The sequence below is a fragment of the Dromiciops gliroides genome, chromosome 1 (assembly GCF_019393635.1).
Source record: "Dromiciops gliroides isolate mDroGli1 chromosome 1, mDroGli1.pri, whole genome shotgun sequence".
Lineage (NCBI taxonomy): Eukaryota > Metazoa > Chordata > Mammalia > Microbiotheria > Microbiotheriidae > Dromiciops > Dromiciops gliroides.
The window spans coordinates 559,974,976-560,000,616 of NC_057861.1; the positions used below are offsets into that span (position 1 = coordinate 559,974,976).

General features: G+C 35.9%; 1 protein-coding gene across 6 annotated transcripts in view; it reads left to right on the forward strand.

The window, feature by feature from the left end:
• Positions 1-25,641, forward strand: part of LINGO2 (leucine rich repeat and Ig domain containing 2) — a 1,558,843-nt gene that overhangs the window by 865,054 nt on the left and 668,148 nt on the right. For all 6 annotated transcript variants that reach the window (XM_043976351.1, XM_043976354.1, XM_043976355.1 and 3 more), the window contains one exon: positions 21,387-21,457. The gene's annotated coding sequence lies outside the window, so the exon portion shown is untranslated. The remainder of the gene's footprint in view (positions 1-21,386; positions 21,458-25,641) is intronic.

A 25,641-nucleotide genomic window follows, 5' to 3' on the forward strand; every position in this document is an offset into this window, starting at 1 on the left:
AGATCTAATACCCTCCCTGAGCCTTGGTTTCCTCATCAGAAAAAGGAGGATAATAATAAGAGCTATCTCACAGAGATGATATGAAGATTGAATGATATAAAATATGTATAGTGTTTACAAACCTCAAAGTGCTATATCATTTCTAGCTATAGAAGGTTCTGACCTGCATTGATAGAGGGAATTTACTCACCTTAGACTGCCCCATACCAGGGAAGTTCCAAGCCCAGTGCCAATTGACAAGGAAATGTTAAATTGAACACTATGGCACATTAACCCATCCACTGGATAGACCTCAGATTCCCTTTTTCTGCCACCTTCAAAACTAGAAATTAGAAACTGGGTCTTCCCTACCTCCCAATGCCTCTCCTCCCACACTGATCCTTGAAATCACAGTTCCTTACAATGCATCTTCCATGGCTATTCAATGTATATTTGAATCTGAAAATAATACACATAGACTTTTGTTGTACTTTAAAAATACTTAGAGCAAAACATTTATATTTGAACACATAGTTCATATTGCTTTCCCATGGTTAACTGCTGCCAGACTTAGTCATTCCCTGAGGGAGGTAGGGTATTTTGTCACAACAATCAATTTAATTCAACAAATAGATTTCTTAAGCATCTATGTGTAAAGTACTGTTTTACTTCCTGGAAAGGGATTATCTCTAGATGCTGCAGTTATAGAAGCTAACAAAAAATAATTTCATCCAAGTTTCTCATTTTATAGATATGGAAACTGAGGCCCAGCCAGAGAAACGAATCAATTTGCTCACAGTCACAGGCTTATTAAATGGTGGAATCCAGACTTTGAATCTGGGGTCTTCTGGTTCCTATTCCAGTACTTTTTCCATTACCATTTATGGAGCACCTATAATTGTACTGGAAAATCCCGTACCCTAGTGAAATTTCAGGAAAGTTGTTAGGTTGTTGTTGTTGGTGGTGGTGGTGTTGGTGTGTGTTGTATACAAGCCCATATACTCTATGTGACACCAAACTCACCCACACACCCACACCCATATCCATATATATGTTGGGGGAGAAGGAGTGTTTGTGTTTGTGTGTGTGTATGTGTGTGTGTGTGTGTGTGTGTGTGTGTGTGTGTGTAGAAACTAACCATATTACCTTGGGTGAGTCATTTGACCTGTCTGGGATTCATTTTATTTATCTATAAAATGTAGGGGTTGGACTTGATGGCCTCTACGTTCCCTTCCAGATCTAAATCTATGATTCTATGATATGATTTTAATTAAATATTATGCTTAATGTCTAAATGCTTGCTTAATTGCTCATTTATATTTTTTAATGTTTAAATGCTTGTACCATAGGTAGGTATATCATTTGGAATCTTGATAAAAATATTTAGTAATTACTTTTTAAAGCCTATGTACTATATGATATAATAGGTAACTGACTGTCCTTTTCAAGAAGCATAGAAAATATCTTGTACATTAAAGTGGGAAAAAACCCTATAATCTTCCACAAAATTAATAAGTTTTGATTATGATTAGGCTGGTGGTATTTTGCATTTATGCAGCTGTAACAACAGATAAGATCCAAAGTGAATACAGTTAGCTGGAGTCCCAGCCCAGTAATATCACAATCCAGGAAAGATTAAGATTTAAGATGCTATTTAGATAAATCTCCCTGGTGGGTACATCATGAATATTTTTGCACACTCTGCTTAAAACAGTTCAGTTGGGTAATTTTACATTTAAAAGATCTTCATAGGGTGGTGGACTGTTGAACTTGTTCCCATATGAATTTTGGTGATTTAAATATGTTATATTATATTAATTATATCATATCATTTTATTAGTATAGACAAGTTTCTTTTTAAAAAATGAAAGCCAGGCAAGATAAGCATATCAATATCCTAATTATGGATCATACCACATTGAGAGGGAGAAAGAATAATAGCATTGGTCCTTAATAAAGTATACTGACTAAAAATGAATTGATGTCCACATGAACTTAAATGTATCAGCTAGAAAACAATAAGTAGAAAGTGCCAGTGCAATAGTACTTTACTTCACTCATACAGAAACTAAGGCTCTGAGATGTTACAGGTTTTACCCAAGGTCACACAATTAGTAAATGTCATTGTTGGGATTCATCACCTATTCCCAAAATTGCTCAGGGATAGAACCTAAGAATAAAAACCTATTCTTTGATGAATACTTCAAATCACATAGAAATGAATGACACATACAGAATAATTAACAATTAAAAAGCAATAGGGTTCTAGGTGAACAGTCCAGAACCTCAGAAGACAGCTTAGTAATGCAAATACATTTAAAAACAAACAAAAAAGTTTCTTGTACATAGTTGGTAATCTAGGATCATAACTTTAAAGAAAAAGGTTATGTGTACTTATTTTATATACTTGGGGGACATCTAAAAGTTTCATAAGTGAAAAGGGGTCGCAAGTGGAAAAAGTTTAAGAAATCCTGCTCTGGGGAAAGACAAACCTTGAAGCAGAATTCAATAATATGTCCTTTTTCTCCTCCTCTGGTATATACTATTAACTGGTATATAACTAATAGTAAATATATACTGGTAATAGTATATACTAGGAGTATATATACACACATAATTAGTAGGAAGAGTAGGATTAGTAGCAGCAGAAGGAAGAGGAGGAAAAAAAGAAGAAAGGAAGCAGAGGAAGAAAAAAAGGGAGAAAGAATATAAGGCGAAAAAAGAAGGAGGAATCAGAAACAGCTGGACCTAGAGTCAGAGAGATCTGGGTTCAAATCTGCCCTCAGACACTTACTAGCATTTTGACCCTGGGAAAATCCCTTAACCTCTATCTGTCTCAGATTCCTCATCTGTAAGGTCAAGATAATAATAGTACCTACCACTCAGGGTTGGGTTGTTGTAAGGACCAAATGAGATAATTGCCAAGTACTTAACATGACATCTGGCACATAGGAAGCATGATATGAATGCTAGCTGCCACTATTAGTACTATTAATAAGAATAAGGTCAAGTTACATGATGATGATGATAACAAAGTCTTTGACCCAAGGTCACACAGAATTGGGATTCAAAGTCATGCTGTTACAAATATGACATGAGTGGCATAATTAGAACTAGAGACATGTTTGTTCGGATCCTGATTCTATTATGTCATACTGCCTTTATACACAATATTCATAATGGCAAGTCAAAATTTGATGAGTATGCCTATGTATGTATATATAATCCACATATGTGTATATATCTGCATAGAGGTAGATCAAGATATAATAAATACTACATTTGATGATTCAATCTTATAATTATGCATATTTTCTATCAATTTATTAAATATGAGCATTGTAAAGAATGACAGGATTTTCTCTCCTTACAAAATTAATTAAACTCTGCTACCTTTACCATTATATAACAGATACTTTGTCTCAGGTCAAAGGAATTTGAACCTAGATATCCTGGTTCTTTTTTTAAGCACTCTTTCTAATTGTGTATATAGCTTACCTACAAAAATAGTGAAGAACTTTATACACTAGTGAAATACTAGCATTACTTTGTTTTGTTTAAAATTGCAAGTCTACAGACAGGTAAGTTGTATTTACCATGGTGTAGTAAGTAGGGCATTGACCTTAGAGTCAGGAAGACCTGTGTTCAAATCTCACAATAGTCATATAGTAGATGTGTGACCTCAGGGAAGGAACTTAAACCGCTAGGCCTCAATTTCTTCATCAATGCTATATTCTAAGAACATAGAAGACTAAATTCTAAGAATGCACTGTTTTTAAAATGCCCTTGTTACAATGAGTTTCATTCTATAACATCTATATCAGCTTACTCTAAGCTTTCAGTGTGCTTTCTTGCCCTTTCTATCTAATCTACAAGAAATAGAAGATTTTTCTATTCCCATGAATGTTGCAGTCTTTTAGGAGACCAGATGCATTGGTTTCCACATGGGTAGTCAAAAAGGCTCAAAAGAACATTTTGCCCCCAATTTTTTTAGGTTAACAGTGGCTATGCAGGGGGGCCCATTTGAAACTGGTCTAAATTTAATGAAATGTGACTTTGAAGGGGTTCTTGTAAAATCTGCCATGCTGGAAAACACACCAGAGGCTTGAAAAGAAATAAAATAAGTTACGTTTCAGTATACTTTGAAATAATGTTCACAGACAGGCAACATATAAAATACAAACACTTTCTCACCTCTAACCTTGATTAGAATAGAAAGCACATATTTTAACATGGTTGTTTGAGGCCTGAATATGATTCAGACAACAACTTCAGTTATGGCTTTCCATCTTATTATTTCCCCTCCCTCCAGCAGCAGTCAAAGCTCATATTTAAGGTTTAATACAGATTTCATTGAGCACACGAGTTCCATGATAGAACTCATTTTATTAGACCCTGCACTCAATACAAAACATCAATTGCAGGGGGTCATACTGCATCTGTCTAGTTGTCACACCAATATCTTGCTGAGTGCCGGCTGCAATTTCTCAGGTTCTTTATTTATACTGGAACTCATTTAGTTTGATCCAAAAGCTATTTCCAAAATGCCTGTAGTACACAAAAAAGCACTTTATCAACAGACAGTCCATTGCTTTGCAGATGTGAATTTCAGGGAGATTCTCTATGGCTGGGGGAAAATGTAGACAATTGATGGTAATAGTTTTAAGGAGAAACAATCTTAATTCTAAGAAAAGCTCTTCTATATATTAAATCAATCCTCTGTCCCAAGGATATCTGATGGCCTGAATTTCTGAAAGAGTATTGTAACATTTTGTGCCACTGTCTCTTAAAAATCATTTATGTTCTTGTATTCGCTGATTAATTTTTGCTAACCACTATGTATCTGTAATTTATGTAGTTGTTGCCAAGTCAACAGTGGCACCTTGGATTGATTATGGTAGCATAACCCAATAGGTTACATAGTTCTCAGGAATGATTAGCTAAATTTCAGAATAGCATATGATAAATAAATACTGATTTTTTTCTCTAAAAGTATAATTTTTTGCTTAAATGATAAAAAATATTTATGTGACATATTTAAATAGGAGAAGGATATATAACAAACAAGATACAAAGAAACATAAACACCTAAGTACAAGTTATGAATCAAGGAGTCCAGTGTCACCTAACTTAAGGGAAGAAAGATAAAGAGTGGTCTTATGATTTTGTTCTCCCAGTGAGAACTTCCTACCAAAACATGTTAGCACCTTTTCTGAAACATATACTACTAGATGGCTAGCTGTCTAGAAAGCTGAGAGGTTAGTTGAATTACCCAGGGTCACATGGAAATATATGCTAGGGACAGGACTTGTACCCAGGTCTTCCTATGTGATGTTTAAAAAGGTTCAAGAAACATAGTTTCTGGGCAATTTAATCATTTTATTAATAAGGTCAGCATGTTATTATTAAAAGGATGGACATTTATACCTCTCTCTTAGACCAAAGATAATCATGGTGGTGGGCTCACAAGTTTATACAGCGTTTGAAACAATGAAAGGCTGTTAGTGATATAGTGTCACCTTTAGACAAAGAAATTATCTCCACTCAGACTACCCAAGGCCTTGAGATATCTAGACAAAAGGATGTGTCTACACCCAATTCTTGAGTAGAACACAATGGGCCTTCCCACTCTAGATCAAATTCTTTGCAAGATTGGGTGGGGTCTGACCAAGATAAAAAGAGTCAATGCAATCTCATTATTAGTAACATTCTTCAAGAAAACTGAACTTTTTAAAATGAGCAATTTAGAAAAAAAGGAGACCTTTGAATCTCCCCAAAGTGTTGGCTATTAATAATCATTTCTCTCACCTGTCTAAAACCAGTTCTCACTATGCCAAGCTGCCTCAAATAAGAGAAGTTGGTCTATTTTGACAAAAAGAGAGTAAGGACTAAAAAAAAAAAAAGCCATTTGATAGGCAATAGCAACTTGTTAGTGACTTTCAAGGGAGTAGTTTTTGTAGAGAAGTAGAAACAGTAGCTAAATTGCATGGGGTTAAGGAATAAGTTGATAGTATGGAATATGGGACACCAAGCATAGACTTTGCTAACTAGAAGTCTTTGAAAGAGAGGACATTTTTAAAAAAGGTAGAATGATGCAGTGGAACCTGTGCTTACCTTGGAGTCACAAGACTCGAATTTCATTCTTAGTTTTGCCACTTACGATGGGTGAAATCTTGGACAAATTACTTAGCCTCTCTGAGACTTATGTTTTCACCTCTGTAAAATGGAGTGTTCAGCTGAGATGACCTCTAAGCTCCCTTCCGTTTTTATAGCTATAGTCCTTTGTGATTCTGGCTTAAAGGGAAGGTATACCAAGGTCAAAGGAAGATTTTTTTTTTTTAAATAGGATAAAGAAGACCTGAAAAGTATTGTAGACATAGGAAAAGGAACAAGTGGAGAGCAAGATATTTCAAATGTAAGACAGAGAATATTTGATTGGGGAATGGGAAGAGCACTCAACTGAATTTTTAAAAAAATGTGTCTGAATTTTGGCTCCATTACTTACTAGATGTGTGACTTGAACAAATCATTCAATCTCCCCAGGCTTCAGATTTATTTTATTTAAAATGGAAGTGTTGAACTAGAATAGTTGATCTCTAAGATCCTTTCCAAGAAATCGTATCAAAGGCTAAGGAAGATGGGTCAGTCTTGGTGAGAAGAGAACCTCTGAGACAGTAGAGAAGTGAGACAGGATAAATACATGGTAATCAGAATTTATCATTGATTCATCATTGAGTCCTTGAGAACTGAGTTAGAGGAACTAATACTGGAAGGCCTAATCTTTTTTTTTTTAAGTATCCTTCCATTAAATTTTATTTTAATTTCAGTTCCAGATTCTCTCCCTTCTCCCATTCCTTCCTCCACCCATTGAGATGGCAAGAAATGCAAAAGGCTTAATAGTTTATGAAGCAATCCTTTGCTAGGAGTGAGTGAAAAAGGTAAGATTGGGGTCTTGACTGAAAATGGAAAGGTTATAAAACAGACTATGTGGAAAGTTCAGTAGAGAGTTAATTAGAAATGAACAGAAGAATTGCTAAGCAAGGTAAGATTAAATGACATGAATTTGTAGTGGAACCAACCCATACATTTTTTTTTTTAGGTTCCTTAGCAAAACCCAGCAGTCAGGAGCAGGACTGGAGATGCAGATGGCAATATATTTGTATTCATGTTGAAATTTATTTGGGTAGCAAGGTCCAAAGATTTTTGTACTTTCTGTTTCGACCTGTGTTTTCCATGAGTCATACTTGGTCTTTAAGAAATGCCTGAACTAACTAACCCTACCAAAAAGAGACAGAAAGTTACTATTTTTTAAACTTATTAACAGGCAGAGATTTTTAATATCTTATGGTATGGTTCATGTCTCTTTGATTTCAATAGCTATATTCAATCTATATGGTATTTGGTTCAATATCTATATAGTTCCATGATAGGTCATTTAAGTATTCACTTGGTACCTGGAACCTATTAGTTGTGACATAAATGTTTAAGACACCATAACTATCTTTATAGAGCATATAGATGTACTTAAACCATCCGACAATACATCTTTAATGCTACATTGTGTGGGATAGAAAAAAGAAAATGATCATTGTTAGAGGGAATGTGGGAAATTAGGCAAAAAAAAATGCACCATTGGTAAAATTATAAAGTGATTTTAGACCATTTGAAAATCCATTTAGAATTATATCCAAAAATCACTAAACTGGGCACAAGCTTTGACCCAGTGATACCACAAAACGATTGAACTTTTGTCATTGTAGCAAAAAAAAACAAAACAAAACAAACTGGAAACAAGTCTATCAGTTGGAGAATGGCCAAACAAATTATTGTGTATAGTTCTAATGGAATGTTATTGCACTATGAGAAATGATGAAAAAAAGGTTCAGAGAAACCTGGTGAGGGAAGGGAATAAACATTTTATAGCACCTACTATGTGCTAGGTGCTGTGTTAAGTATTTACAAGTATCTTATTTGATTCTCACAACAACTCAACAAGGTAAGTGCTGTTATTATCCCCATTTTATAGTTGAAGAAACTGAGGCAGAGGATAAGTGATGAACCCAGGGTCACAGAGATAGGAAGTATCTAATATCAAATTTGAATTCAGTTATATCTGACTCTTGCTACTTTATCCACTATGCTACCTACTTTCCTCTAGAAGACTGGGAGTACTTACATGAATTGATGCAGTGAAAGTGAACAAAATGAGAACAGTTTATAAAAGGTCTATTACATTGTAAAGTAAAAACACATGAGAAAGACTTCACATCTATGATCAATGCAGTGACCCATCACATTTTTTTTGTCAATAAAAAAGTAAAGATGTTTTTCTCTCACAACTCTACCTACTTTACCTCTCCTCATGCACCAACTTTAAGCACACACCCCCCTCACTTAGAGCAAATTATTTCATTTTCTACTTCATAAAGAGGATTTAAGCCAACCTCCCCCAAATAAATTTACTTTGTTTTTTTAAAAATATGTTTCTGTACATGTTGTAAATTCTGCTCCTTACCCCACCCCATAGAATTCTAGAGTGCAGGGACAGTTGCATTTTTGACTTTTTGTTCCCAGTGCCTAGTTTAGTACCTGGCATACAGTAGGTGTTTAATAAATGTTTGTTTATCATTGCTCTGAACAGCTTAGATCTTAGCCTGTGGGAGCAGTCAAATTGAAGAGGTAAAAAATAGTATCAGAAATTCATAATATCGTTTAGGAATATCTATTTAGCAATTCTCCTCCTCAGCTCAGCAATCTTCCTTTGCAACAAAGAAAAACACCAGACACTATGACCACATCTAGCAGTAATGACAACATTCTTAATTTCTAGCCAGGGAAAGGATAGAGGTACATTTCCTCATATGTTCTCCAGAGCCTGAATTGCTCATTATAAGCTCATAGTACTCTGCTGCTTCTTTTAGCATTGTTTTTTTTTAATAGAATTTTATTTTCCAAAATATATGTAAAAACAAATTTTAACATCAATTTTTTAAAAAAATTGTTCCAACTTCTCTTCCTTCTCCATTCCCAACCCCCACCCACTAGAACTCGAGCATTTCAAAATATGTTATACATGAGTAGTCATGGAAAACATTCCCACATTAGCTAGGTTGTTAGAGAAAACAGTCAAAAAACTCCCAAAACTTCAGACTGAGGAATTGTCAAAGAGAAAAAAATTTTTTTTTTAAAAATGTGTTTCCAGGGGCAGCTAGGTGGTGCAGTGGACAGAGCACCAGCCCTGGAACCAGGAGCACCCGAGCCCAAATCCGGCCCCAGACACCCAACACCCACCAGCCGCATGACCCCGGGCAAGCCACCCAACCCCAATTGCCTTACCAAAAAAAAAAAAGAAAAAGAAAAAAAAAGAAAAGAAAAAAAATGTGTTTCCATCTATTTTCAGATACTATCACTTCTTTCTCTGTAGATGGGTTGCCATTTTCATAAGTCCTTCAGGGTGATATTGGACCATTGCCTTGCTGAAAATAACCACATGCTTCCCAGCAGATCATCTTACACTATTGCTGTTATTTTGTATACAGTGCATTTCACTCTGCTTCAGTTCATGTAGGTCTTTCCAGGTTTTTCTAATAGTATCCTGTTCATCATAATCTAAATAAAGTACCTTAAACCTGACAAAGAATTTTCTTCATATTAGCCCAGCAAAGTCATCATAACTATTTCCCTGCATATACTATTCCCTTCCTGTGATATTTACTCTATTTTCTATCTTCTTTTAAACTATTGCTCCTCAAAAGTGTTTTACTTCTGACTGTCCCCTCCCCTACTCTGCACTCCCTTTTTTTTCACCCTTCCTTCCTTATCCTCTTCCCCTCATACTTTCCTTTAGGGTTAAATAGATTACTCCTCCCAACTGGGTGTAAATGTTATTCCCTCCATGAGCCAACTCTGATGAGTTTAAGGTCTTTCAGCTAATTCTATGTTCCAAATTTTCTTCCTCCCTCTCTCCTCAACCCTCACTATGAAATCAAGCAATTCAATATTTCATACTTGTGCTGTTATGCAGAACATCTTTACCTTCCTCAAAAGTATTTTGCTCTTTACTGCTCTCTCCCCGAATCTGCCCTTCCCTCCTTCCCGCCTCCCCCCATCTCCCTCCCCTCCCTCAGGGCAAAAATATATTACTATACCTACTTGAATATGTATGTTAGTCCTTCTTTGAGTCAATTCTGATGATATTAAGGTTCACTCACTCCCCAATTCCTTCCCCCTCTTCCCCTCCCCTCCATGAGCTTTTTTCTTGTTTCCTTCATGTGAACAACCTCTCCCCAGACCATCTCTTCCCTTCCCCCTCCTCCAGTCTATTTCTCCTACACCTCAACCCTATTTTAAGGATGTCATTATGGGTTAGTTAGGTGGCACAGTGGACAATGCACCAGCCCTGGACCCAGGAGGCCCCAAGCCCAAATCTGGCCCCAGACATAAGACACCCCACACAGAACAAAACATAACATCCCTTCATATTCAGTTCAGACCTGTGTCCTCTATTAAATCCTTACTGATATAGTTCTTATCAGTTTGAAGTATTATCTTCCCATGTAGGAATATAAATAGTTTGATCTTTTAATATCCCTCATGAAGTCTTTTTCCTGTTTATCTTTTTATGCTTTTCCAGGGTCTTGTATTTGAAAGTCAAATTTTCTATTCAGTTCAGGTCTTTTCATAACAAATGCCTGAAAGTCTTCTTTCTCCTTGAAGTTCCATGTTTGCCTCTGAAAGATGATGCTTAGTTTTGCTGGGTACGTGATTTTGGGCTGTAGTCCCAGTTCCTTTGCCCTCTGGAATATCATATTCCATGCCCTTTGGTCCTTTAATGTAGAAGCTGCTAGATATTGCTTTATCCTTATTGGAGCTCCACAGTATTTAAATTCCTTTTTTCTAGCTGCTTGCAATATTTTCTCCTTAACCTGGGAGTTCTGGAATTTGGCTATAATGTTCCTGGAGGTTTTCCTTTTGGGATCTCTTTCAGGAGGTGATCGGTGGATTCTTTCAATTTCTATTTTAGCTTCTGCTTCTAGAATATCAGGGCAATTTTCCCTCACAATCTCTTGGAGGATGGTGTCTAAGCTCTTGTTTTGGTCATGGTTTTCAGGTAGTCCAATGATTTTCAAATTATCTCTCCTAGATTTATTTTCTAGGTCAGCTGTTTTTCCAAGGAGATATTTCACATCGCCCTCTATTTTTTCATTCAATTGGATTTGCCTTACTGTGTCTTGGTTTCTAATAAGGTCACTAGCTTCCATTTGTTCAATCCTAATTCTTACGCAATTATTTTCAGCAGACAGTTTTTTAATCTCCTTTTCCATTTGGCTTTTCAAACTGTTGACTTTTTTCTCATGACTCTCCTGCATTGCTCTCATTTCTCTTTCCATTTCTTCCTCTCTTTCTCTACATCTTTGTTCTAACTCTCTCTCCTACTTTCTCTTCAAAGTCCCTTTTGAGAGCTTCCATGGCCTGAGACCAGCTCATTTTTTCTTCTAAGCTTTGGATGTTGGAGCTTTGACCCTATTATTATCTCCTTCTTCTGAGGATGTATTGTGGTCTACCTTTCCCCCAAAGAAGTTTTCTATGGTCTTCTGCTTTCTCTGCCTACTCATCCTGGCTTACTGTTTCTTGGCTTTTTACTCCTTAAAGTGTAGTGCTGCTTCCAGGACACACTGTTCGTGCTACAGCGTGGCCCAGGGGGTGATTGGGCTTCTTCTCAGCCTGCCTGGCTTGTGAGTAATCACAGCCGCTTTCTCTTTGACCCGGAAACAGAAGTCCGATTGAACTCTGATTCTCTATTCTCGGAAGCTTGGCGTGCCCACTGGGCCACCACTACTTGATTCAGCCCACTGGTTCAGACCCAAGGCGCTTTGCCCCAACTCCAGTAGATACCGTCTCCACTTCACCCCGGCCTACCACCGAACCCCCTCAGCAGTCTGTTATCGGAGACTCAGAAGCTGCTGGTGCGGAAGACTCTGACATGCGCTGGAAGCAGTGTCCCTGGCTGGGTCCGGACCGCGCACTGAGCTGTTCAGCCTGATCAGTAGGTGATCAGAATTGCCCTCTTTTGCGGAGAAATAGTCTCACTCTGTTCTTATGTGCATTAGGCTGCTCTGGGTTTTGATTTTTACCGCATTATTTGGGCGTGAATGGATGGGTTTATCTCGAGCTTGTGGGAGTCACAGCCTCTCCTCCGCCATCTTCAGCAATATTTTTAAAGTGACAAAAAGGATTGATTTTACAGGGAGAAACTGAAGTTGGGGAAATGATCTGACAGGGTCATCATCCAAGTGTAAGTGAATATCTGAATGGTGGAAGAATGAGAGGTATCTTAAGGTAAACTCTCCTCCATCCCAGCCCCCACACCCCTGCAACACCAAATAATAAATTAAGGCTTCTAAATTTCAAGAACTCAAGAGTAATTGGAAGAAGAAAAGTGAAAGAGCCTAACCCAGGATAATTCTTACCAGATAGAGAGATGATAGATAGATAGATAGATAGATAGATAGATAGGTGAATAATTGAATGAATAAATAGGAATCAATAGATGAACAGATTTTTAATTAAATTAATGGATAAATAATGAATGAATGAATGAATGAAGAATAACTCACCAGCCCAACTCTTCCAATTGACCCTGCAAGGCTTCAGCCCCACTTCCCACAGCCCAGATGATGTCCCCCATGGCTGGGGAAATTTTAGGCTAATGATTTTCAGAGCTAACACCTGGGCAGAGTCCTTGAGGGAATCCAATTATTCTGGCAAGCTAAACCTCAAGATTCATGCCAGCTCTGAGGCTAAAGAAGAAGTAAAAGGGGGTGGTTGTGGAGGAGCTTTGGGGACAAGAAAGTAGAGAAGAAAAGAGACCAGAAATATAACCCTGATTATAGCCATTTAATTAAACACAGGAGGAAACAAACAGCTGGGAGTAAGAGATGAAAAAGTGGAAAATAGACAACAGAAAGCAAGGTATGGTGGAGATAGAAAGACCAACACAGAGTCTTAAGAAAAGTAAGAAACTAATTTCCAGCAAAGACGACAGAGAAATGTCAACAGCATTATTGACAGATTCATGAATCCATTATAGAATGCAAAACCCTGTTGACAAGCTACAGTGTTGAACATTGATTACAGGGGCCAAAACTTTTGAGGTTTTTCTCTACATTTATTTATTTTGTTTGTTTTTTGTTTTCATGGGGCAAAGGGGGTTAAGTGACTTGCCCAAGGTCACACAGCTAGTAAGTGCCAAGTGTTTGAGGCAGGATTTGAACTCGGGTCCTCCTGAATCCAGGGCCAGTGCTTTATCCACTGCATCATCTAGCTGCCCCCTGAGGTTTTTCTCTGATGTCCCAAATGGGAGTGTAAAATTCCCTGGTACTTATTTAATTATGTGCATATTGTATCCCACCCCCCTCCAACCCCTCATCCCACCCCACCCCTTTAATGTTTGTTCCTTAGGTTTTTATTTTTGTGTCCAGAATTTGTAACACAGTACCTTGAAAATAGTTAAGTACTTAATGTTTGTTAAATGCAATTGAGTTTACCAAAATCCTAATTATATTACAATTATATTATATTTTATTACTATAATTGTAATTTAATGAGGGACTGCATAGCTTAGTGCAAAAGAACCACACTAGGAGCTAAGAAGAATTGAGTTCAAATCTAGTCCCTGCCATATATGTTCAGTCTCTAAGCAATACTCTAAAACTATGAAGTATAGAACAGCTGGCTTCAGGGATTAAAGGAAGCTCCCTTGTCAGGAGTTCCTTCCATCAATGAAATCCTAGGTCTGAACCAAATGCTTATGTATCAGTAGATCAATATATGCACTTAATCATATATATGTCACAATATAGTTTGAATATATGGTATCTTAGTGGTGGCATGGAAAATCAATTATTAAGCAGGATTCAGAGTTTGGTAGACCTGGCATTCGAGTCCTATCTCTGACACATACTGACTATGTAACTATAGGCAAGCCTCTGAACTTCTTAGGCAACTCTCTAAAACTAAGTTGCATTATAACTGCAGGTCATCATTAGTAGAGAAACTTTGGTTACCAGGAATTTCCCAATACTGATGATACATTGAGGTATTGAGAGATAGATGGGTGAATAAATTGATATGTAGATATAAATAACAATTAATAAACTGTGGCATTAGTAGAAATGATGTTGGGGAAAGGTATGTGACCAAGAATAACAATGTTTATTTTATAAATAATAAACAAATAATATAGTATAAATAACAAATAATAATTTGGATGAATGCCTATGGAACAGATTATGTTATTGCTTCGGAACTTGGGTTAAAAATTCTCTTTGACTTTGAGTATAGTATAAGTTTATTTTTCATATCTTTATTTCATGGAATCATTCTTACTTACAAAACATTGCACTTGATTAAGCATGTCTTCTTTCCTGTGGCAGGGGGTGGGGATTGAAAACCACTCTTTTGTTTAAAATAAATTTTTCTGTGAAAAAAGCCAAGTCACTTTGAAACACTGATCACTCCCTACATGCATGCTTCTATAAAGCTAATTCCTTAAAAGAAGAATTATGGTCCATGTTCTGTAAAATTTATTCTAAAAATAGCTTCTTGCATTTCCCCAGTGAATTAATTAGAATTAGGACATACATTCCCCCTAAACCTCCATTCCTATGTTCCCATGTTATAGAAGAAAGACCACTGATTTACACTCAGAAGGCATGGATTTAAGTTCAATATCTGCCATTTGTCATACTTTTGATGCTGAAATAATGACAATTTCTCTTAGACTGAAATTCCTCTTTAATAAAATGGGGAAAATTATACTGTACCATTTCTGTGTATTTTACATAGTTGTTGCCAACAAAACCCCAAAACATATACAACAAACCCCAGATTCAAACACAAATAAGGAAGTTCTATGAAAACACACTGCCATACAAATAGAAGGTATTTAATAAAACCTTTAGTTGAATTTGTAAATAGTCAAGTATAATAAAAATATAAATTTATGAATGCTGATGGAAATGGAGGTGATGACAGCCTCGGACATTGGCAAATTGTGTCAGCTTGTACAAGTCATATTACTATTGTCTGCCTCAGTTTTTTCATCCGTAAAATGCAAATAATAAATAATACCTAACTCCCAGTGTTGCTGTGAAGATAAAATGAGATTATATTTGTGTAGTACTTTAAAAACATTATAAATAATATTGCTAGTTTTTGTTAATTGTATAGTCTTATATTTAGAAGAGACTTTGGAGGTCAACTAGTAGAAACCCCACTTGAAGCATGAATCCCTTCAGTAATATCTCCAAGTGTTAATTTTTTTTTTTTTTTTTAGTGAGGCAATTGGGGTTAAGTGACTTGCCGAGGGTAACACAGCTTGTAAGTGGTAAGTGTTTGAGGTTGGATTTGAACTCAGGTACTCCTAACTACAGGGCTGGTGCTCTATCCACTACGCCACCTAGCTGCCCCTTCAAGTGTTAATTTGACTTAAAATTTTGAAGATTTCCCAAGGTAGTTCATTTTCATTATTAGATGCCTCTAAATTTTAGTCATTTTTCCATTATTTGGAGTTGAAATTTAATGTATATACATTGTATTGCCCTTCAGGGCTCAAAAGAGCATGTGTAACCTGCTTCCACAAGAAAAGTCAATATATTTTAATATAGTAGAAATATCTACTCTAAATCTTCTCTTCTTAGGGATAAAAACATCCTTAGGTCTTTCAAGCACTTGTATTTTGGTACAGTTTCAACTCTCCTTGCATCTCTGATAGCGTATCCCTAGACTTATTGTTGTTCAGTTATTTCAGTCATTCCTGACTTTTCGTGACCCCATTTGGGATTTCTTTGGCAAAAAAACTGCAGTGGTTTTCCATTTTCTTCTCCAGCTCATTTTGCATATAAAAAACTGAGACAAACAGGGTTAAGACCCTTGCCAAGGGTCATATAGTCTGAGGCCAGATTTGAACTTGGGAAGATGGCCCTTCCTTATTTTAGGCCCAGTGCTCTATCCACTGTGCTGCCTACCTGCCCTTACCCCTAGACACATTCTGATTTATCAATGTCCTTCTCAAAATGTGATTCCCCCGGGCAGCTAGGTGGTGCAGTGGATAGAGCACAGGCCCTGGAGTCAGGAGAACCTGAGTTCAAATCTGGCTCAGACACAACTCTTACTAGCTGTGTGACCCTAGGCAAGTCACTAAACCCCAATTGTCTCACCAAAAAAAAAAAAAGTGATTCCCAACAAGAATACAATGTTTTGTTTTGTTTTTAAATATGGTCTGACCAAGATACAGTGTTTGTTTTTCTCATTCAGGATACTTTCATTAAAAGAAACTGATTGTATTAGCTTTTATTTGGCTTTCCCATCACACATTCAACTCAACTCCTCTTGAGTTTTTCATCTTCAGCAACCCCCGAGGGCTTTTTCCCACAAACTGTTGCCCCAATGTTAAAATTTTTCAAGTGATTAAAAAAAAATAACAACAACCTCACAGGAAACTTTTTTCCCCTAGAAAATCACTAGATTTAAAGCTGGAAAGTACCTTAGAGGTGTTATTTTTTTTAAGAACAGGAAACTGAGGGCCATAAAGTTTAAGTGACTTGCCCAAGGTTATATCAGTAGTGACACAATCAGGATAATGATTATTATTACTGTTATCATTAATTGTTTCCTAAAGAATTAAATGTAGAGAGAGGACAGTGGCTGGACCTGTGGTTTCACTAGTATAGGTTTTGTAGAACAGCTCTGTATCCACTATCCCAAACAGCTTCTCTAATCTAGAAAAGGATCCTACATTCTTACTCATAATATACTGTGACTATATTGTTCCTTGACAGAACAGTTTCCAACATCTACATTTCCTTTCATCATTGTTAGTCTGTATTAGGAAGCAATTCTGCCTCACTGCATGCACCTTTTGTCAAAGCAGATAGGAACCTCATTTATTCTGAATCATAGTTAAATTGCAAAGTTTCCCTGGGAGAAAATTAAGCAGATACATTTATGATTTATTAACTGGTTACTTAGAGGTTGCATTCTTCATCTCACCATGATGGCTGATTTTCTGTAAGTCACAATCTGAGTTTGTTCATAATTTATACTTGGAAGTAATCACTATATTATAGATGTTACCCATCCTTAACAGAAAATTATTTTTCCCATTGGATTGTGTGCTGATATATGCACATGCACTATCATGCATGTGTGTGTGCACACATATACACACATACCCACTACTGAAAAACAGAAGCAGCTGAAATACTGGCTTTTTTTTTTTTTTTGCAATCTGTTGATGATTGTCCTTTAGTCAAAATGGATCCAAATCCTATAAAAAAAACCCAGCCACATCTCTTAACTCTAGGTTTGCAAGAGGAAGGTGTAGTTACGAGGCTTTGTAGTATAACATTCATTTTACTTTAGGCAATTCAGTGGGGGAAATGTCACTAACAATGTTGATAAGATTTTTATAGGTTGTTTTTTTAAATGTAATTAAAACCAATGTTTATTCACTAGAAATAATACGGCTGGCAACTAGTGCTTTTGGCTTTCCTCCCTAGTGACTGATAGCTGTTGGCACTAAAATCCCTTTCTCCTGGCTTCCCTCTTGGCTATGGCATGGCTGTACTCTATGGCTGCATGATTCTAGCCAGAGAGAACAGAGCAGATCATAAGCCCTCTTTTCTTGGCTTGTGCATGTTGACCAGTAGTCATGCTCAATAGGTTTCAAACTTGCCAAATATCACAACTAATTGTACATGGACATTGGTAGTTGGCACTGACTATATGCACCACATGGTACAAAGTGAAGAGTTAAAAAAACAATGTAAATGTCAATGCATTGGCAGTGGGGCCCAATGCTTCAATCCATGCTCATTTCAACCAGAAAAAGGCATCACTCAGGCTTGCCTAATACAATTTATTTCAATTCAACAAGCATATATTGAGTATATCCTATATTTCAGACACTGAACTGGGAGTACAGAGACAAAAACATAATGTTCTGCCCTCAAAGAGCTTCTATTTTACTGGGGAAATTAACATGTAAACAAATAAATACAAAAAATAGTAAACATATAAAATAAATACAACTTATCTGGGCAAGGAAAAGAGCAAGCAATCACTAGGGAAAGAGTAGATATATCTCTTAAGAAGTAGACCTTAAGCTGAGCCATAAAGGAAGCTAAGGATTCCAAAAAGAGGAAAAGAAAATTTGGGAGTGGAAGAAGGGTGACAATATTATGAGTTCACTTTATGTGTTGTATTTGAGATGCTAGTACCAGGATATTCAGGTCAAATTATAAGAAGGACAGATGGAAATGTATGACTAGAGTTCAGGAGAGAACTAAATGTTTGTTAGTCTAGAGGTGGGACTGGCTAAGAGAAAGAAAAGAAGAAATGACAATGGAAACCAGAAATACAGATAAGATTACCAAGGTAATTGTAAACAGAGAAGAGAGTGGGACAGTGAAATATTCCACATCTATTTATTTATTTATTTATTTATTTATTTATTTGTTTGTTTGTTTGTTTATATATTTTTTTCTGTAAATCATTTTTTTTAATAATAAACATTTTTATTTATAATTTGGGGTTCCAGTTTTTATCGCTCCTTACCTCCTTCCCCTCCTCCCTCAGGCATTAAGCAATCAGATATGGGTTATACATATACAATTATGTAAAAATTACCATATTAGTCATTTTATATAAGAAAACTTGAATAAAAGAAACAAAATGAAAGAAAGTGGAAAATAGGGGGCAGCTAGGTGGTGCAGTGGATAAAGCACCAGCCCTGGATTCAGGAGGACTTGAGTTCAAATCTGACCTCAGACACTTGACACTTACTAGTAGTGTGATCCTGGGCAAATCACTTAACCCTCATTGCTCTGAAAAAAAAAGTGAAAAATAGCATGCTTCAGTCTTTGTTCCATCAATATCAGTTCCTTCTTTGAAGCTGGATAGTATGTTTCATCAATAGTCCTTTGGGATTGTCTTGGATCACTGTTGTTGAGAATAATTAAATCATTCACAGGTAAGATCCCATTTAGAAATGAGGATGAAAACAAAGCAGAAAAAGAAAATGAGAAGTAGTAATCAGAAAAGTAGGAGGAAAACCTGCAGCAAACCTATGTTATTGTGTTGAGGGAGGACAAGAATGAATGTTGAGTCAACACTATCTACAATCTTCTTTTTCTCCCTCTGAGGAGAAATTTGGGCTGGGTGGAGAAAGGAGAGGATAGAAACGTTTTGGGGGAAGTGATAAAGGTAAATGATCAAGTGGAAGGGAAGAGGCAATATGTAAGGGTGAAGGCATTGAATTCAAGGTCATTGTACCATTGGATTATAGATGTATGACTGGAAGAGAAATTAGAAGCCATTGAATCCAATTTCCTTATTTTACTGTTAAGATCAAAGCACAGAGAGGTTGTGACTTGCCCAGAGTCACACAGCTATCACATGTCTGAAATAGAATTTCGTTCCAGCTCCTCCTAAAGCTAATTCCATTGTCCTATTCACTAGACTGTGATTGTAGAAATGGGGCTTTGAATCGAGTCTTGAAGGAAAGAAAAAGAAGCAGAAAGAAGTGAGAGGGCAGAAAATTCTAGACTTAAACATCCATTCCAAAGGCATGGAGATAGGAGAGAGAGAATATTGTACAAGGACCTGACAGGAAAAGACTAGGAGCAGGCCAGTGTAGCCAAATCATAGAAGAAAGTAAAGTATAAAAAAACTTGGCTGACATGAAAAGGCTAAATGATGAAAATCTTAATACTGTAACCACTTTATGCTAGTCACTGAGGAGGGGGTGACATGGTCAGAATTAGGCTTAAAAATATCACCCAAGTTCCTTAGGCCTTTTATCTTATTTATAAAATAATAGCATAATATTAGATGATTTATGCTTCCCCTTCCATTTGTAAATCCTATGGTCTTCATCAAGAATATGTTGGTAAATGTTTCATAACAAGCTTTCAAAAAAAAAGTCCTCACAATACACTTTAGTTTAATCTGCATTATTAACATTTTCTCTATCACTTTCATAAGTTTAGACAGTCAACAAAACAGTAAATCAAACCCTGATTTATAGCACTTGTGTATTTCTAAGGTGTAAATGTTTACACTGAAAATATAACAATTCTCTAAGCTGGCTCTGGCTGGCTCCAGGACATCCCTGTTACTGAAGAAGGAATAGAAATGAATATAGTATTTTCCTTCTCTTTTCCCCACTTAAACCCTGGGCCAACCCCCAGCGTAAATATTCTAGCAAGAAAAGTTGTGTAAATTTTGCTATTCACTGATTATTCATTTGTTCCCCATTCCCCACCATAAGCATTTAACTGGTTATATTGATATAACAGATAGAGAAAAATGTCAGACATTGTGCCACATGTTGGAAGTACAAATACAAGCAAGACAATCCTTGCCTGCCCTTAAGTAAGTTTATATGCTACTGGGAGATGACAACCTAGTGAGCTGGAGAGAGAGTACGTTAGGTGGTATTTGGAGGCAAGACAACCTGACACCGAGGCTTGGGCCCCAACAAGATGAGACAATAGCCAGCCTATCCGAGCTGATGATTCGCTACCAGAGTCAAAGTTACAGGTGGGGAGGAGTTAAAGGTCCAAGGTTATTTGGCATGGTAAAATGTGGGCCTATGAAGTATTGTGTAAACTGACTCCTAACATGGTAGCGGGTACGTATTTAATATTTATTTGAATGAATAAATAGTACCTTTCCCAAATTTATATAATTTTGGTTAACCATTGTTTTCCATTGAAAACACTAAGATGAACAGTGATTTCTGTGCCAACTGTAAGGCTAAGTCTTTAACCTTTGAAGTATTTTTTTTTAATTTTGTTTCACTTTTAAAGATCAGAAATATGATTTCTTCAGTATATAGAACTCCACATGATAAAACACCTACCTATGATAGTTAACACCAACAAAACAATTTGTAGTCAATTCTCTGAGGGACTAAGTTAAGTGACTTACTGAAAGTCATAGAATGATTATGTCTATGCAGCAAGATTTGAGTTGAGTTCTCCCTTATTCTGAGGACTGATTTCTTTCTAGCCATTATATTATGTTTATCTCCAATATTTGATGCTTATAATCACTTCAGAAGAACTTTCTTTTTGAGCTACCACATACTTTAAATATATTAAACATTTACTGTTTATTTACTCATGTAGTTGAAATATTTAGAATTTTAAATTAACTATATTTAAACTCAGATGTTTGTAGTTTCACTAAAAATACAATGATGTCAAAATGTAATTCAATCCTAAACTTGGTTAAATTTTTTTTTAATTTCATAATTAGGAAGTTATTATGGCAACTCATTTATACTGGTTAAACATTAAGGCATTAATGTAATTATTTTCTTTTTGGTTTTTACAAAATAGGTTCATGGGAAGATACATATAGCCAAGTACTGAAGTTGATACCACCAGTATGAGAGGCACAATTCAAACTGGTAAGTGAACAATAGTAGATAATTGGTTTGTTTTTTCCACATGTCTTTTACTTTGTTAAACCAATAATCCATCAGTTCTTACTTAAAATGTGGCTGTAAAATAATGAAACTGGTTTACTTGTATAGATTTACTGGTTTACTTGTATATGGATGCCTACTCTGTAAGGCATCCATAATTCTCATTGGTTAACAACTTATTTTATAAATGTACTTCCTGGATTTTCCAGTTTCCTAAGTGATAAAGGAGGTAGCCTCTCAGTAAAGCCAACTCTGAATTATTTAGTATTATTGGAAGACAATATCAAATATTATACTAAAAGCTCACACTAAGCATTAGTTTTAACCTCCTCTCTCATAATTAAATTTATATGATCATGAAAACATGCTGAATTCATGTAATTGTTATTATTTTGTCAATTAGTCATGTCCAACTCTTGGTTACCACATTTAGGGGCAAAGATACTGAAATGATTCGCCATTCTTTCTCCATTCTAAAGATGAGGAAACTGAGACAAACGGAGTTAACTAGTCAGTGTTTGAGGCTGGATTTAAACTCAAGTCCTGCGGAGTCTAGTCCAACCACTGTACTACATAACTGCCACCTTGCAAAAAACAGTATCCCAGATAGTCTCTCATTCAAGTATTAACTAGGCCTGATTCTGCTTAGCTTCTAAAATCAGAAGCTGTCAGGTGCATTTGGGGTGGGATAGCTGAAGTTTTCTCCTATAATAATAACTATTAATTTCTAAAGCATTTTGTAATCACCATTTTACAAAGGAAGAAATATATCCATTGGCATATCATAGACAGGAGGAGAACCCAGGTTTCCTAACTTCTTTTTCTCTTTTAATGAATGAACGGATGGATAGATACATAAATGAAAAAACATTTATTAAATACTTATTATTATCAGGCCCTTTTCTGGGATATAATTAACAAAAATCAAGACAATTTTTTCTCTCAAGGAAATTAGACACTAATAGAAGACAACACATATTAGAGAGGGATGGACAGGGAGGAGTATTTTGCTGGCTGAAGTTCCAGAGATAGGAAGGACATTCATAGGATATTTGATTAATATATCCTTCCTAGTAGTGCTAACTTAATTTGATTGCTTCCAGAGCTAGAGATGGTAAAGGAGGAAGGGAAAGGGTCAGTCATGCTGTGTTTGGGTCATGGTAGGTAGGGCTAACTGTCACTAGTCAAAAGCCCAGGGCTCAATGGAGGAATCTAGAATTCAAGTTTGGAGGTAAAAGCTAGAACATGGAAGCAATACTAAGAAGATGACTACAGTGGATTGTATACAGTAAATGCTCACCAATAAGTAGCCCAAAGCAGGATCTGAAGAGCTTAGTCTGAGGTGGACTCCAGAGTTTAACAGCATGGCACAAAAATGGCTAGAGAGATGATGAACTATCTTTGTTACAGGAGGCAATAAAATAATGAACCTATTCCTCATGCCCAAAAAAGGAGGGCAATAGAAAAGGAAAGAAAAGGGAATGATCCAGATAAACCATAAACTGAATAACAGCTACTCAATAGAAAATTTTAATTATTTATATTCTCTATTTTGAATTCATTCCTGATATTTTGAATTAAATTTCAATTAGGATTGCATATTTTGCATTAGAGGGGATCATTTAATCTAATTCTCTAATTTACAGATGAAGTTGAGGTCCCAAGAGAGTAAATGACTTATCCAGGATCATTTCAGGCATGAAATGGAAGAGATAGGACCCAAACCCAAATCTTTTGACTCCAAATACAGAATTTTTTCCACTTCCTACGGGAGGCAATGTGATCCAGTGAGAGGCATAGTGGTGGAAAGGCACTGGACATGGAGTCAGGAAACCTGAATTTGATTTTTCTCTCTAACACTGTGTAGCCTTAAGCATATCATTGATCTATTCTGTGCTTTAGTTTCCTATGTAAATTGGAAATAATACTACATAGACTTTCTATCTTTTGGGGATCATTGTGAGGAAAGCTATTTATAAACCTTATTTCTCTATGTAAGGAAAATTATAATTGTTAATTTTCCTCAGCATATATATAATAAACAACCACTGCGTGTCCCACATTGCTTAATTATTCTCAGTCTGAGGTGATTCCACAGAAGCAACCCAGGAGGCAAGTCCTCACTTTTAAAATTTTTAATAAAAGGAAAAGCCCTTCAAATAGAAATAGACCATCTTACTTTAGTTGGTCCCTGGAAGAACAAGACTGACTTCCAAGTCCATAGAATCATACCATGATTGATTGAGAATAGGAAGGAACCTTGGAAGTCTTCTACTTCAACATTTCATCTATAAAGATGAAGAAACTGGATCCCAGAGAAGCTGGGTGACTTACCCAAAGTCACACAAATAATCAATGACATAATGAGGATTCAAACTCAGTTCATCTGATTCTAGCACTCTATTTACTACACCATCTTGCCAGTTAAAGCAAGTTTTCTCTTAAATTCCCAAAGCATAAAATTAATAAGCATCATACTTGGCATGCAAGCTAGAATTAATTATATAACACAGTATATTGCTGACTGGATGCAATTTAAGAATTAATGCTCCATTGCCCATTGATACACTTGGGATTTTCCTTCTTACTTTACCTCTCTCCACAACCCCCAGCTCCAACACCTTAGTTAAGTGTAGAGCTCTTACGTACAAGCCCTATCATTCCAAAAGTATACCAGGTATCTTATTCAATAGATATCGTATTTTTGCCTTAAGTAAAAATGAAATTCATTCTCTCATTTCCTGGGTTTTACTTTATTCTTCTGTCCACATAGCCTTTAACTTATAAAATCATAGAAATTTCCCATTTCTTCAGTTCATTGCGTCACTCTCATTAGCAGATCTGTAGCAAAGCATCCAATAGCAAAGCCTAAATACATCCCATCACCCAACAAAATTAAACAAACAGTAAATGTGATTTTAAAAAAATTCATAAAGCTAACAAAACAAATTATAGCATATTAGTGCAAAGTAAAATCCTTATTGACTCAGTGATAGAGGTACTCTGTAGGTGGTTTCATGGATTTTTCAGCTCTGCTAAAGTGGTTCCAAGTATCTACATATGCTATTTTATTAATAATTATTTTACCATCTGTCTCCAAGTAGCTCTACACAGATATTGAGGAATTACTTTCAAATTTGAGTAAATATTGGAGAAAGCATAGTGGATTTGGATTCAAATCCTGTGAATTAAAATCTCAATTTTGCTCATTAGCACCTTGCACAAGTCACTGGGCCTCAGTTTCTTCATCTGTAAATTGAAGGGCCTGAAGTAGATGACCTCTAATGTTTATTCCACCTCTAAATCAATAATTCTGGGTCTCACTTTCCTCATATATAAAATGAAGAATTTGGACCAAATGACTAACATTATCCTTTCTATTTCCAAATGCTATCTTTTAAATATTACATTGAAGTATGATAATGGGCTGAATCTATTGTATTTTAGATGAGAACAATGTAGTTAAAAAGGGAAGTGAAAATATCAAATCAGTTTTACAAATGCCTATTTTGATTCAATTCAACAAGAATGTATTAAGCATCTACTAGGTATAAGATTACAGTCTCCCATCAATACATCAAAGTCATTCAAAATTATTTGAAAAGTAAAATAGCACAAATAACATTGCAAATCACCCTCTGATCCTAACCATGAAGTGAAGCATAAAGCAGCAACATAGGCTAGCCAAAGATGTTACTCTAATGAAGGAGTTCAAGTAAAAGAAGGATTTCCTGTGAATAGTGAAATTTTCCAAGTGCTTTTGTCAGTAACATCATGCTGGTTGCATTAACCCTCTTATATGATCCAGAATTTCCTTGAAGACATCTATAATGATTCAAGAGTTCAAACTGACCCACAGAGGAAAGACCAAATTTATGAATAATATTTATTGATGATATTATGACATGGAACTGGATAGATAACCTGTAGAACTTTTCAATTGGAAAGTATATCTAGAACATACAGAACAAATTAACATTTAGTTAGGCCCAGAATTTAACAAATATGGAAAATAGAATAAAGAGTAAACTGAATTGTTTTTACGAAGCAGCAAAGCTCCTTAAATGACCCCATCTTTTTTAATACCAATATTCTCTTTACCAATATTATTGTATGGCTTAATAAATGTAACATGACATTTTCTAAAGAACTGATAATGAAACAAA